The sequence below is a fragment of the Amblyomma maculatum genome, chromosome 11 (assembly GCF_055883805.1).
Source record: "Amblyomma maculatum isolate TAMU_Amacu chromosome 11, ASM5588380v1, whole genome shotgun sequence".
NCBI lineage: Eukaryota > Metazoa > Arthropoda > Arachnida > Ixodida > Ixodidae > Amblyomma > Amblyomma maculatum.
The window spans coordinates 130,805,988-130,821,918 of record NC_139354.1 but is presented as its reverse complement, the minus strand read 5'-3'; the positions used below and the strand labels follow the sequence as shown (position 1 = coordinate 130,821,918).

Genomic DNA, 15,931 nt, shown 5'->3' with positions numbered 1-15,931 from the left:
ATATGCAATGGTGCAAATAGGCGAGCAAAAAATCTGCAGTAATGTTGTAATTCTTACTCTTTAAACATGTACTTCTTATAAGTAAAAAATCTCCTGTCCAAAAACAATATGAAATTTTATTTCCTACTTCTTGCTATTTGCAAGCTCTGTAGCAATCCGTCACTGTCTTGAAGTTGTTGCAATTGCCACCGTTTCCGAACCAGATGAAATCCTCGCATTCTCCCCTTTTATTGTAAAACCAGCGCAGTTCTTGTGTGTAGCGCATAGTACCCATTCTTTTCGGACATTTGCACACTGCAAATAGAATGAAAAAAAGTAAATTAGGTTTATTTACAACACATATTAATAGATAACGCATATTTAAAACCAAGTGCAACAAAACATGGATATTCGCATTGTCTTCAAAAGGTGGGCTTTTTACTATGCGAATAAAAGAAGTTTTGAAGAAACGTTTACTCATCCTTAATTGCATACACATTATTGGTATTTATTGACCAAACTATCAAAGTTAGCAACAAATGTATCAACAGATTTCGTAACATGCTATATTCTGAACACTAACTGCCACTATAATGCCCATATATTTGGTATCAATAATTGCAAACATACTGAAATAATCAAACTAAGGAACTGAAAAAAGGAAACATAATGCACCCACATGTAATGTATTGCTGCTTTTATATACTTGAAACGAATCTTTCACTACAATGGGAGGTACTCGACCTAAGTAAGGTTTGCGGATTGTTTCCGGAATACAAAGAGCAATCTATTAACTTTGGCTTTGGCAAAGGATAATGGTAGTTTCTTTTTCATATATTTTTTTCGAAAAAAAATTTGACACTAGAGTGCGGCTCCTAATTTTATTCTAATAATTTCTATTTTGTACAGGCTAAAAGGAGTGAAGCCGTGGATATTGCTTTCCTTTTTTATAGTGTTTTGAAATTAGAAACATGCTCTCAGGGAAAAAAGGCATAATGCGATTAATATGATGACTGGACTAGGCCTGATCCCAACAAAACTTGCAACCAAAGCAGGACAGCGATTCTTCTGCAGTATGAACAATATAAATGGAAAAATATATACAATATAAACACAATATAAATGTATGCACTGAGCTATATATTAGATTTTCGACATTGATTTGCATTCTTAGAAAAGAGCAGGCACTGCACCTGAAGACAGAAATAAGAAATATCTAGAAAGGAAGAAGGAATAGGGTAATATCTGTGCTTACCTTTGTTATGCTTCATAACAACCATGTCATCGACTTTAAGAAGTGTGTGGAATATTTAAATGTAAAACTTCTTGCTACTTTGCGGCAATCGGAACAACTTATTGCTAAATATCTTAGCTAATGAGATCAAAGCACACTCAGCTATATGTTTATGAAATTCAAGTGAAGGACGCCACATGAAATCAATAAAGCGAGAGAAGCGATTGAGCTACGATAAGTTCGCGCCTCATTACTTTCTAGCGCTACCACCTGTTCCATGTTGGTGGTATATACCTATATTATCTGGGTATATCATCATCATAAGCCTGATTATACCTACTGCAGGTTGAAGGCCTCTCCCATATTTCTCCACACAACCCGGTTCTGTGCCAGCTGCATCCACTTGACCCCTGCGAACTTCTTAATCTCATCCGCCCACCTAACTTTCTGCCGCCCCCTGCTACGCTTTCCTTCCCTTGGAATCCAGTTTGTTACCCTCAGCGACCATCGGTTATCCTCTCTTCGCACTACATGTCCTGCCCATGTCCATTTCTACTTCTTAATTTCCACTAGAATGTCGGTAACTTGAGTTATTTCTCTGACCCACTCTGCACGCTTTCTATCTCTTAATGTTACCCCTACCATTTTTCGTTCCATAGCCCTCTGGGTTGTCCTCAACTTAAGTAGAACTCTCTTGGTTAGCCTCCACGTTTCAGCCCCATAGGTGAGTACAGGCAAGATGCAACTGTTGTATACTTTCCTCTTGAGCGATACCGGTAAGCTGCTAGTCATAATCTGCGAATGCTTGCCAAATGCGCTCCATCCCAATCTTATTCTTCTTGTTATTTCTTTTTCGTGGTCCGGATCTGCGGTTACTACCTGCCCTAAGTAGACATATTCGCCTACTACTTCCAGTATTTCGCTACCTAATGTAAACTGCTGTTCCTTCCCGAGGCTGTTGAACATTACCTTAGTCTTCTGCATATTGATTTTCAAGCCTACCTTTCTACTTTTTCTGTCTAGGTCATCAATCATTATTTGCAGTTCATGCCCCGAGCTGCTTAGCAAGGCAATGTCATCAGCAAATCGCAGATTACTGAGGTATTCTTCATCTCCATATTTTGTGGGTATATATACACACAAAATATATATGCTGTTTGAGACGGCAATAAAACCTGCAGCTCTTTCCCTTTTGAATCTTGAAATAACTATGTTGATATGAATGCTTTCCAGCCTCTCTATTCAACAATTATATTTTGTGAGCTGTATGCGACGCCATTAAAGCATATTCCATTAGTAAGCATCCTAAACTGCCAGCAAATTTGGTTCACATTCCTATTACTGAAATAAGAACCAACTTGAAACCGACAGCCTACAAGACTCATAGATAAACCTGGGTAGTGTTCGAAATATTTATTCGCGCCTTTCGATAATGTTAGTCATATTGTTGAGAAGAGAAGATCGGCAGTGGCTCGAGAGGAGCCCTCGCGCTAGGCCAGACATTAAACCATCGTTCATCCTGTTGCCATGTTGTGCTGTCCATTTTGCTTGTCACCACGTAACATTTTTGGTTGGAGGTGCAGCGTACGTCATCCACATCCTCGCCTTGGAGCACCGACACCACCTGTGCGCCGCGACAATCGACCCAGGGCCCAGGGACATCGCCGAGCAGCTTCGCCCCAGCTCTTCAAGCCCATACCTGACCAACTACCACCGCCCAGCCTCCAGCCTGGACCTGAAGACAAGGAGAGAAGACAGACCAACCAGAACCGAGACGAAGGACCTGAAAGACCCGAATGACCCGAAGGAACCGATGGATGCGGACACGTAACCGCCGAGCAAGCCTCCCGACGTGACCTCGAGCCATCGGTCCCATAGATTCTGGTGACGGATGGTTGACAGCTCCAGGGGATGTGGATCACCCACGCATCAGTCATCGGGTTGGAAAGCAAGTCAATCACTCCTGTCTTTCCTTGAACATCCTCACCGCCACGTCACCATCAACTTCAAGTGAACCAATTGGGACGATCGCTCGGTGGCTCTGGGAAGTGTTACGAAGATCACCAGTGGCGCGAAGGGATCACTCGCGCTAGGCCAGATATTATATCATCGTTCATCCTGTCGCCTTGTTGTGCCGTCCTCTTTGTTTGTCACAACGTAACAATATTCTTAGAACATATAAATCTGGGCCTCCAGAAATCCATACTCTAGAGGTGGGTCATCAAAAATATTATTCGTGCCACTGCATTGCGCACACTAGAATTAGGCTGGCCAAAAGTTTCCTCAAAGAAAAACTCCGGGGTCTGAAGGGTGAGGTCTCAAGGCACATTCAGAAATGTTATGTGGTCATTTCTGCAGATGATGGTTTGCAACATATACGCAATAATCATCATCATCTTCACCTTAATCAGCCGGCCTTTATATATGAGAATGAAAGTTTCTTCCATATTCCTTCAATTACCACAGTCTTGTGCTAGCTGCCTTCATTCGTCCCATGTGACCTTCTTAATTTCATCTGCCCACGTGACGTTCTATCGCTCACTGCTAGGGTTTCTTTACTTGAAGTATAATTAGCTACCCTTCGCGACCATCACTTCTCTTTTCGCTCTACATGCCCTGCCTATGCCCCTTTCTTCTGGAATTCCAGGATAATGTTTTTAACTGCAGTCAATTCTCTTCGCAATGAATGAATGCTATCTATTGGGCTGGTGATTACTCCCTGCAGTTTTCTATTTCCTCATAGATATTATGGGTGTGACTGGTTATTGAGTGCTCATCCGAAAGCGTACTTGGTCATTTTTTTTTAAGTCTAAGGTAGCCTTGATTATATTAGCGATTGCTCTGATAAAAACCTTGTGCGTAACACCTCAAACATTCTCAAACCATGCTTGGCATCATTTTGTTATCTACAGTAATGCTAGCGCTTTTTTATAATACAGGTAAAATCAATGTCCCCAGGATTTGCGACTACAAGAAGACCAGAATTTCAAGTACGACATCCCCCGTCTTTCCAGAAATCCGCCATAACCTGATCTTCTCCAGCTACTTTCCCCTCTTTCATATCTTTTAAAGCTTTCTTGAACCCGGCCTTCGTTTCTGGCGGAATGTCTCATTGTTCTTCACTACTGCTAATCTCATTATTGCCATGAATACTTCGGCTAGTTTATAATGCAGATATAGAACTTCCCGGCTATATTTTGAACACTTTGCGCATATTGGTGATCACACTGCTCGCCTTTTCCTTTAGGGCATACTTTTTAATTTGCATATGCCTAAGTTCTTCACGACTTTAGACCTGCCACCATTCTTCAGACTATGCTCGATTTTCTCGTTAGTATACTTTCTTTTTCGGACACTCGGCATTTACTGATTACCTTTAATAGCTCTGCATGTGATTTATCACTCTCACTTCTCTCTGAATTTTTCTCCCTTACATATTTTATACACTTAAGCATAGCCGAGCTGCGTTATATGCTTACGATTTTCGCAAATATCAATCAATAAAAGGGCAATAATACAGCTCCAGAAAAACATCATTCAATCACTTGGTGGTAAATTCAATTCAAAATACAATTTGTGCTACATCTCTTGAGGGCTAAGCAGAATTCCTGGTCAAAATTATCTACTTCTGGACTGTTTTCTTTCTACCTAAAGCATTACAGGCTTACGGATCTTTGTACAGCCGTACGCTTGATTTGTTTCAAGAGGAGAAGTACAGGTTTCGAAAGGAAAAAAGTTGCAAAGGAAAACATATTCCAATTTGAAAATAGACATTTAGTTAGGTGAGGGCGTATTCTGATCTTCATATGTACAGTCTTGAACGTGTTAGGTGCGATAATCACACATGTAGTTGAAATTCTTCCGTTTTTGTAGCCATAATCTTAAACTAGAACTACTCTACAGTCTTACGTTTAAGGCGCGTTGTGCTACTGCTGCTGAAGCGCTCCTTGAGAACCAAATTGCGCATTCGCCACTGTAAACGAACCTTAATAGTCTTGTGTTCACAATATCCTCTTTCGCCTTTTCACCAACTACCGATTCCTTGATAGTGCACCTTGTAGCCATGCTTCCGTTTAAAATTCGTAGCACTCTCCACACTTCCACACACCCATTTTATGGTCCCTCTACATCCATTCCTATGTTCTTCCATAAGCATCTTCATACCAAAACAACTCATCAACTGACCTTGCAAAAGAAAGCTCCTAATTGGTATGATGAGTGGTACCAATATTATAACGACGTGATACCCTAAAACAACAACAGCACAGCTTTGAGAAGAAAACTTGACAGGCCACGACTTTCATGTTTTTTTTTTTTTTTAAATTTGGGTTACCAGGCTTCGCGTGCAGGTAAGGGTATAATTGCAATAACTAATACTAGCGCAACACAGCAAACACAAGACTAAGACACGGAGACATACAAGCGCTGAACATCCAACTGATATTTATTGGGTTAAATGCTACTTACGTACTAATTTCTCGAAAACATGAAGCAAATTTCTTAGCTGGTCACTTCGTCAAAAGCAACTCTGCCTTTGCTAAAGCGACCGAAGGGGAACTAACACAAATGTCACGCCGACCGGATATCTGGGCAGCCTCACCGATCTCTCGCACTATATGGTCGTAAAACCTGTTTATTACCGAACAGCTGGCAAGGTCTGGGGCACACTGTTTTACTTTCCGGGAAACTAGGTGTTTGATCTTGCACTGACGACGATGCAGGGTCAGATTGCCCGTGCCTGTCGATAAGGTGCTTGATATGTTCTTTTGGGGCGCTCACACAGGCACCTATAGATCTAGACAGTATAATGCTTTCTGCACGCAAAAGAATGGAGTGTACCACGCCCTCCACACACAAAACCAATGTGTTCAGGAGTTTTCCTTGCTTTTTTGAAGAAGTGCCACGCTAAGAAATTTTAGTAATGTAGTTGGGATATCGTATAAAAGTAGTAGGTTCAGCGGTTGTGTGTCCTCATTTCTTAGTCGTGTTGTTTACTGTGTTGCGTTGGCTTATAACATAAGGTAAAACCAACTGGCTAGCGCAGTTACCATACTTGAATAGACTACACTCGTGTCGGCGCGACAAAATGAGGTTGAACAAATTTTTTATCCTAACAATCGTCTTTTACAGTAACAAAGTTACAATGGGAAGACAGGTATTAAAATTGCTTACTTTCTTTTCCAAGGCTTGTACATGTAACGTTGTCAGCCGGAATTTTGCATGTCCGTGTACCTACAAGTTATAAACGCCAGCGTTTAATTTTCTTTCACATTTAAAAGAGTGGTGCGACATCATTAATGATGCAATTTACAATATTTCTGAACCACAATCTTCAAATATTGACTATAAATATATGGCGCAGACACACAAAATTTATTTGGAAATTGGCCTCTTTGTAAAGTTTCAACGATTATCCCTTAATCAGTTCGCCCTTAAGAAGTGTTAGTGAGATAATAGCTTCTTAAATGCATGTGGTTGGTCTAAATTTTGGCTCAAATCTGTGCATAGAAAAGGACACAAACGAAAAAAAGAGAATTATGCAGCCGAGAAAATGCAAACTTTTCTGAGCAAACAAGTTTCAGATTCACAAGAACGAATTTATGCTGTGCAAATCTGCACAGTAATTTAGTGAACTCGACCATAACACTGTGTTTGTATAAAAGTAGGATAAACAATTTTATCCTGATGTTACTGCACTTCGTATCGTACACTGCTGCGCATGAGCATCTGGAAGATATGGTCTTCAAGATGCATCAAGAGAAGTTCAACGGCAAGCGCTTATCCTGGCGAGATCTTGCTTCAAGTGGACCCCTTTCGATAAACCGAGATTTTGCGCGAAGCGTAAAATGTAATGAACAAATTAAATGCGGTGAGGGGGCCATCAAAATTTGTGTTTGACGATGGAAATCAGGTAGGACATTTTAGGCATGAGTCGCCAAGCGTTGAGGGATTAATCAATTTCCTAAACTGCAGTTTTCAGGTGGTACTGAATATCCAAAAATGCGGAGATAACGTGAAGGACGAGCCCCGCGCTAGACGGCCATCGGCACACAGAAACCACAACAACGTGCAATGTGTGCATGAAGTGCCGAATTCAGGAAATCTATTAAGTTTGCGCTTTATCGCTTTTGAAACTGCCACTGACGAGATGGTAGAGCACAACAGCATTGCTAAACAACTTGCGATGTAAAAGTTCTGCTCTAAAATTGTTCCGAAGGACTTGAAAAGCATCACGACCATCCATCCAGTTACATCTACACCACGATTAGCGACTACCAGACAATAAACAGCATCTCAAACCACTAGAGTTCTGCCGTGCCACCAGTAGACAATTCCCTCTCCCTAAACAACGAACACCACCATGGGACTCTAAGCGCCGTCAAAGAAGCTTGCGCAGGGACTTCCAGAAACATTCTACCGGGGAGCGTTCCAGTCTCCGAAAAGCCATTCGCAAAATATCTTCTACTTAACGAATATACTCTGCACACTCTTGAGGCATTGTACACGCAGCTCAAATAATTCTGTTTTTCCGAAATGTTTGCCGATAGTTTTTATGCACACCCCCTATATGGCAGCAATTCATCGAACAACGTATCATGTACTTCTACTTAAGTGGCATTATGTGATGAAATCACATCTTTCTCTGCATCTCTAAGCCAACAGTGTCGCCCATTTTGACCTATAGAGTAATATGTATCGGGTGACGTGGCTATTTGAAGGAATGAACACTGATAGTTTACTAGGCGGGTAGGTTGAGGCCTACCCCGCACCTGTTGGAAATTAGTTTTTACCACCGCCCCGTAGCACGCCCTGCAGCTTATTCGCAATATGAAGTGCTATTGCCATCCTGGTGCTAAGCCCTTTGTGAGTTAGAGGTAGTTTTCATTCGGAATCTGAGATACTAGCTGAAGGAGTGGGCGGCTCACAAAAAAGAGAATTTCAATTCGCATGCAATCGTTTTACCGCCAAAGTAGCGTCATAGGAAGTGGCAAGCCATTATTATGGGTGCCTTGGGATTATCATCCTCCAGGGACCACTATTTATGCTTGTAGATGACTTGTAGGGTAGCAAACCGGTTGCTGTTACGGGCTAACCTCCCGGCCTTTTCTCCTCATCTTCCTCCTCCTTATCCTGCTTGGTTAAATGGTGAGTTATCTATATGGCTTTTAGTGAGCTTTGACTAAATGTGGCTAGATACGACAGTATGTATTTATTTATTTAACGACATTGGCAATCTCGCAGGAGATTATAGCAGAAAGGACGCACAAGTATTACATACAATCTGGAACAAAACGTTGCCCGCAAGGCAAAAATATACCGGATACAAAGCCGTGTTATTTATGGAACTTCCATATGACATGAAGAGTGAATGATATCAATTTAACGTATAAACTATGTGACAAAGCATGGTAATGCAGACTGAGATAAATGCAATAATATTAGGCCATCAGACAGAACTGAAAGTGATACATTGTTTATTTCATCGAAGGCTAAGAGGCTGCATTTAGATCAAAGAAAAGCAAAAAGCAAATGGCTAGCAAACATTGTACGTTCAGCACTAGAAACGCTTATAAGATACGAACATGCAGTAGGCTTCATATTGAATAGAATACAAAAAGCAGGTCAAATCTTGGAAGGCTTTCCTATTACATACTCTACACAGTACCAAAAATGAGATCATAATCATGACAACTTGGATGGTAGTAATTCATTTCAGCAAGTGTTTTTAAGCTACTTACTGAATTATTGCTTGCAATTGAAAGATTCTGTTGGTTCTGTTCTGAAGTTACTTGTTGGGAATATGAACGTTGAAAGCAACATATGCTGTGTGAGTATTCGTATAGTGTGCTGATGCTTATGGCGTGTTTATCTAGTATGTGTGAAGGAGATGTACGCCCACCCAAGTTTTTAACGGTTCCATGTGTCGCGTCTCTAACTGCAACACGTAGAATGCTTCTATAGGCTACACTGCGTGCTAATTTGTGCTGTAATTTAATCCATGAAGCGGCAAGTAAAAGTGCCTGTCTTTCATAAAACACGCTAGTTGCCTGTATATTTCGTAAATAACCTAAAATCAGAATCGTCTGGTGTGATGTAAACGAAACAAGCAGCATACATCGCAATGGTTCTTGCGGTGAATTTACCCTAAAATAACTTACCAAAATAAATTCGCAGGTACTTCCAGTTTTCGATCGATCCTTCACCCAAATGAAGAGAAATGAATGGCAACCGCTAATTCGTATGCCGCTTGGATTGTCTGTTGGTCGCGACAAACAATGCTGATTTTAGTTAATTCTGGCGGATTCTAGCAAACGTCCCATTGTAATTTTTTATTACAGTAAAGGGACCATTTGTTAATACCCCATGCGTTACGTTTCTGTACGAATGAGGAACCTCCAAAGCTGAAAGACACATTCTATGTGTTGCAGTAAGAGACGCAACACTTGATATTGTTAAAAAATTGGGCGGGTGTACTATGAGGAGTCAATTATTATTTGACCGTGGATCAATTGATCCAGAATTTTTAATCGCGCTAGCTTAGCTCGGTTTTGTACAGTTAGCATTCCGACATCAATTAGCAATTTGAAAGGTTACTCACTAATTATGCATTTGTTAATTGTAAACCTGATAGCTATAAGCTCAATAGCCTCAGTTTCTTCTGTGAGTTGTTTAGTATCGGCGATCTAAACAATATTGCCATAATATAGTATTGATTTTATGAATTTATTATATGGCATAAGTTTTGTGTGTTATTGTCCTGTTGTTACTATGGTAATGAATATAGGTTATTATGAGGGGGATTGTTCTTGGGAGTGATAATTCACCTTTTAATGAATAGCTTCTCACTGAGTAATGCGTTTACGGGAACGAGGTGGCGTAAGGAAGGCCCATGGAGGTCCGGAGAAGTAGCACTGTCTAGTAATGCCCTAATGAATGGGGATTATGTTCCCATCCCCTCCTCTGATTCTTCTGGTAAGTTTCCCCCGATTGTTGATAGAACCAGTTTGTGAAATGGGTATATTTTGAAGGTACAATGAGCAAGCACAGAAAGCCTTAAGAGTTTTGAAGCTTGAAAAAGGGTCATTCACAGCGTCGCAATTTAAAAACTCCGGTAGCATTCCCAAGACGTACAGCCTAAACTTCCAACCGCTAGAACGGGTAGTGCTTTGTGCCAATTTTAATAAACTGAGATTTAGGTCACTGGAATTCAAAGAAAAGTCTTAGCGTTGAAGACATCACCGTCTCCTTTAATATTGCGAGTTTCGTTGACCAACGGCGTGACAATTCCCATCATTATCAAAACTCTTGTGAGATACTCCCAAGAGGGAGCTCGGTGTTTTCATTCAAGCGCTTCAGAAAATGGTGTTTTGAAGACCCCGCACGCATTGCCAAAAATTTAATAATGATCACTATCAGCATGTATTCCTTGCCTCAAACGGTGCAGCAGCAGCAGCAAATTTGTATTAAAAAGCTGTTTTTAATTATTGTCGACTATGTAAGTGTGGATGTGTATTGAAAATAGAGGAAAGGAAAGCCAAATCATATTAAAATTGTATAAAATGGACTTTTTCAACCTGATATCGCTCTCTAATTTCAATCTGCTACAAAAACTATTATTGTCCCCCACACGGTGCTTTCTGTATTCATATTTGCTGATCGCACACAACGTCGTGTCTGCCAGATGTTTGTGTTTTCGCCGTTGTTTCCACTGCCGCGTTGTTCCCATAGATTAGGCTGAGTGTTCTACTTCCTTATTTGCATGATGTTAAAAACTGCAATTATCTAAGAGTATTTCAATAAACGCCTTGTTCCGCCCGCTGCGTCAAACCAACTGGGCTTTTATGATGTGTGCGGGAGCTGTCAAGGTGAACATAGTAGGAATTAGGCTAGAGTGCCGTTTGCGATAACAGTGACAAATAGTGGCACCTTGGCACTTTTCGCACGGTATTTAAAGTAGACGTGGGCCCTGATCCCCTTGTTGCTCAAACATGATCGCCCGGCCATTCTCCTCAAGCTGACTGTTGTCGGTGTTTTACAATGCTTATGTTGCCGCTAAAAATACTTTTGTCACTTTAGCACGGTTCCTTGATGTTTTCTATATGTTAGACATTTTTTAGTACTATTAGAGTTAGCGTTAACATATTTGAATTCCCGTGAACGCAGCCATATAGAATGCTGGACTAATTACAAAAGTAAAGCGAAAAGTTCCGCTAGAGTTAATATTGTCACGTAGTGGTGACAAGGCCGTACGACCAAAAGATGACAGGCGTGATAGTACTGAAAGTAACTCTTTACTGGGCTGACTTTTGCCCGCAAAAGAACTAAGCAACTCGGCGGCGGCGATAGCAAGAAACTTGCTCGTCAATAGTCGAACTAAGAATGCGTGTCGCACTCGCCAACGCTCAATTTAAAGGCTGCTCAGAACAATCTAGATAACGTCGCAAACTGCTACTAGCACAACCTGGAACATTGTAGAAACATACGCGAGTGATCGGAATCTTCGAGATAGATCTCGGCGCATCTTGCGCGACAACGAAACTGATGTACTGTGATAAACTGCACCGAACTAAACACACCACAAGAAAGAAGACGGGACAAAGGCGCTTGTCCCGTCGAAACTGATAAAGGTGCGTCTCGGGACATCGAGCATTAACAAACGAAGAATGCAGAACTGATACACGATCCAGAATCAGAGTGATAAGGCCGCATGCCGGCGGCTGCCAAAAAAACAACAAATATAGTTTTGTAGGTTTCGCGGCAATAATTACAGGTAAATCATTGCCTGCAAGGTAGCGTGAAATACCATGACGTAACAATACATAATGCGAAATGTGTTTGCGTAATATGCAAATGTAAAGCATTGTGGCATAACATCTCACGAAATAATTCATTCACGAAATAGTTCATCATTATTTCGAAAAATAAGGTCCATCTTAAATCCAGTAAATTGCGTTTCATATTTCTAGCTTGAATATTGCATGGCGACCCTGTCATGGATGTTCGGCATAGATGGAGCATATTAGCTTATTTACTATAATTTGAAGTTTACTCTTTTCATAAAATAAGTGGTTCTTCGCGGTAGTCAGTTTATCACATAAACTTGCACCCGAGTAAGAGAATTTCTGTAGCATTCAAAATTGGCTCTCACTTACCATTTCTAGACTTTACGCCTGCAGAAAGAAGCACCGAAGAGAAGAGTACAACCAGCATCAAAAATGGGAAGCCACTCATCTTAGCAGGCAGTAGCTCTTCAAAAAATGAACGGCTCTTGGTGCTGAGAAAAAGGCGAGGTTCCTTATAAGCTGGCCACATATTTTTTAATCTTTCTTTTTAAGCATGTGAAAGGTGCGTATATCATGCCTGAAAAACGTGAACTTTATTTCAATCTTACCTTTCATAAACTTTGCTCCTATCTTTTCGATCAAAGGTTACAATTGTCAGTGCAGGTTTGAAAATCATTCAAACTGTACACTTCCGTAGTCCAGGTTTAATTAAAATTCAAGAAAATTCACGACCCCTCGCTTTTGATTATCGGAATCTTTATCCGGTTTAAGCAGAACCGCTACGTCAGCCAGTTCACTCGACAGCGGAGGCATCCTCCTACGGCTGAAGGGCACATTTCGGAAATAAAACGTTTGTCTTCAACTCTGATCATCACAAAGGAAAGTCGCTTAGCTATCAGAAAACCACGCGCACACACACACACACACACACACACACACACACACACACACACACACACACACACACACACACACACACACACACACACACACACACACACACACACACACACACACACACACACACACACACACACACACACACATATATATATTGTGAGCACTGTGTGGCGCTTCATCTTCCACACTGCTGAACGTGCTGCTTCATCTTCATCCTGCTCCCTCTTGTAGATACCCATCGTCATCGCGGAGTGTGTTTGGCTGTAGTGTGCGACCAAGGCTTCAGGTCTGTAATAAAGCCTGATTCCCCAAGTCCGACCTTCGCGTTGCCTTACACGTGGTGGAGGTGCGCCTTGATTTCCCCGCTGCTTCGTCACCTGCATCCACCTGGAGCTTCGTTCTGGCCGCCGTTTGATCCCGACCACCATCGTCATGACACAAGAGGGCCACTCCGCTATTCCGGCTGCTACCAACTCGACTCCAGCTCCCCTTGCCACTTGGACTGTCAGTAGCCGTCAGCGCGACCCTCAGATGTTCGCCGGTCTCCGCGGCGACGACGCTGATGACTGGCTCGACAGCTACGACCGGGTCAGTGCTTTCAACCGATGGGACGATTCTCTTAAATTAATTAATGTGTCCTTTTATTTGACGGATGTGGCCAAAACGTGGTTTCTAAATCATGAGTCGACGATTCCGGATTGGGCTACCTTTAAACAAAAGTTACGCCAGATTTTCTGCGCTCCTACTGTTCGCACGGAGTCCGCCAAGAAGAAGCTAGAAGCCCGACTTCAGCGGTCCAATGAGACCTATACCTCTTATATCGAAGACGTTCTCGCACTTTGTCGGCGCATAAATGACACCATGCCAGAGGCCGAGCGGGTTCGGCACGTCCTTAAAGGTATTGGTCCACTCGCCTATAACGCCCTGGCCGTGCAGAACCCAACCACAATTGACGCCATCATATCGACTTGTCAACGCCTTGACGAACTACAGTCAATACGCCTGCAGCCTGATGCCACTTCATTTGGTTTCACTGCCGAAGCTGACCTCCGTGTGCTTATTCGCGAATTAATTCGTGAAGAGCTCTCGGCTCAAGGTAATTTGTGCCGCCCTGCATCTGAGCCACATAATTCAAGTGCCGGCCTGCGTAGCATTGTTAAAGAAGAGCTGGCCTCAATGACCCATTCCCCGCCAACATCGGTCGCTCCTACCATCTGTCAGGTGCCAACGTACGCCCAGATCACGTCCTTGCCGCCCGCAGTTGGAGCACCTACGCCACCGGCGCCTACCACTGCTCATGTCGCTGCATTGGCACCACCTGCCGCCGCGCCGACATACTACCCCAACTGGCGCCCAGCCCGCCCTGTGTGTTATTACTGCGGGTACCGAGGCCATATTTCCCGCTTCTGTCGTCGCAGGCTCCAGAATGAACGCCGCGGCTACGAATCATTTGAAGCAGACTACCCTCCTCGCTTTTCCGGCTCTAACCACCGTTCATTCCCTGATTATCCCCGACGTTCATCACCCCCGCCAGAAAGCCCCGCTCCGCCTGCTGGTTACAGGCCTTCAAGACGCCGTTCTTTTTCGCCTTTTCGCCGCTCCACCTCGCCTCTCCGTCAAGCTTCTCTGACGACTCCCCGCCTGTCGGAAAACTGACCACTGCAGTTTTAGGAGGGAAAACTGCACTCTTCGGCCATCCCAAAAATCCTCCGGAACGTCCCTGGAATATTATTTTAGTGCGGGTTGAAGGATTATCTGTTGAGGCTTTGGTTGACACGGGCGCCGCTGTTTCTGTGATACACACTGACTTGTGCTCCCGCTTGCGAAAAGTGAAAACGCCTTATGATGGACCTGAACTCCGCGGAGCTAATGGTGCAATAATTCGGCCTTCTGCAAAGTGTACTGTGCGAGTTTTTGTTGATGGTGTCCGCCACCATGTACAATTTGCCGTGATGTCACCGTGCGCTCACCCAATTATTTTAGGCTGGGATTTTCTGTCTGCCGCATCAGCCAGCATTTCGTGTCGCGACAGGGTCATTTACATGAACGAGAGCGATCCGTCTTCTGAACCTCCCGAGCCCCGTTATCGCCTGCTTGCCGCTACTAACTCAGTGTTGCCCCCTGGATGCGAACAACTTGTCGCGCTTACTTCTACTGACATTGATAACGGAGATGTGCTAATCGTGCCTTCTGATCGCCATCTGACCCGCGGAATCGCGCTACCACCAAGTCTTGTTCGGTTTGAGCATGGCACAGCGCTTGTCGCTGCTTCGAACACTTCCCCAGAGCCCATTGTGCTGACTAAAGGGACATGTTTTCCTTGTGTCCTGGACATTCACCCGGTGTCCCTCACCACCCTTACCGCCCCCTCTTCCTCACCAGTAGCTTCTTCCGATGCTTCTCTCTGTGTTCTCTTTGGCACCATCAATTCTGACCTTCCTGCGACTCACCGCCAAGCTTTGCAGGAATTACTTCGAAAACACCAAGCCTCCTTTGATGTCACTTCTCCGACCTTGGGCCGAACGTCTTCTGCACAGCACCGCATTATTACAGAAGGTACTTCTATTGTTAGCCGCCGCCCTTACCGTGTTTCCTTATCAGAACGTAAAATCATAGAAGATAATGTGAATGATATGCTCCGGCGAGACATTATTCGGCCATCAGCTAGCCCCTGGTCATCTCCGGTCGTCTTGGTCAAAAAAAAGGATGGGTCCGTGCGTTTTTGCGTTGATTACCGCGCACTTAACAAGTCACTCGAAAAGATGTTTACCCTATGCCACGAATTGACGACTCCCTCGACTGTCTTCAGGGCGCCGAATATTTCTCCACTTTGGATTTGCGTTCCGGTTACTGGCAGATACCGATGCACGAAGCCGACAAAGAAAAAACCGCATTCGCAACTCCCGATGGGCTTTACGAATTCAATGTCATGCCTTTTGGACTTTGTAATGCCCCCGCTACGTTTGAGCGCATGATTGACACTGTTCTTAGAGGACTTAAGTGGAAAACATGCTTGTGCTACCTAGACGACATA

The 15,931-nt window shown here is 43.2% G+C and overlaps 1 long non-coding RNA gene across 1 annotated transcript; it reads right to left on the bottom strand.

The window, feature by feature from the left end:
- Positions 1–242: 242 nt before the first annotated feature.
- Positions 243–12,509, bottom strand: LOC146174975 (uncharacterized). Its single transcript, XR_014701729.1, has 3 exons — positions 12,367–12,509; positions 6,386–6,445; positions 243–294 (listed from the first exon to the last, which is right to left on the bottom strand). It is a non-coding gene; the product is annotated as an uncharacterized LOC146174975 (long non-coding RNA).
- Positions 12,510–15,931: the final 3,422 nt, after the last annotated feature.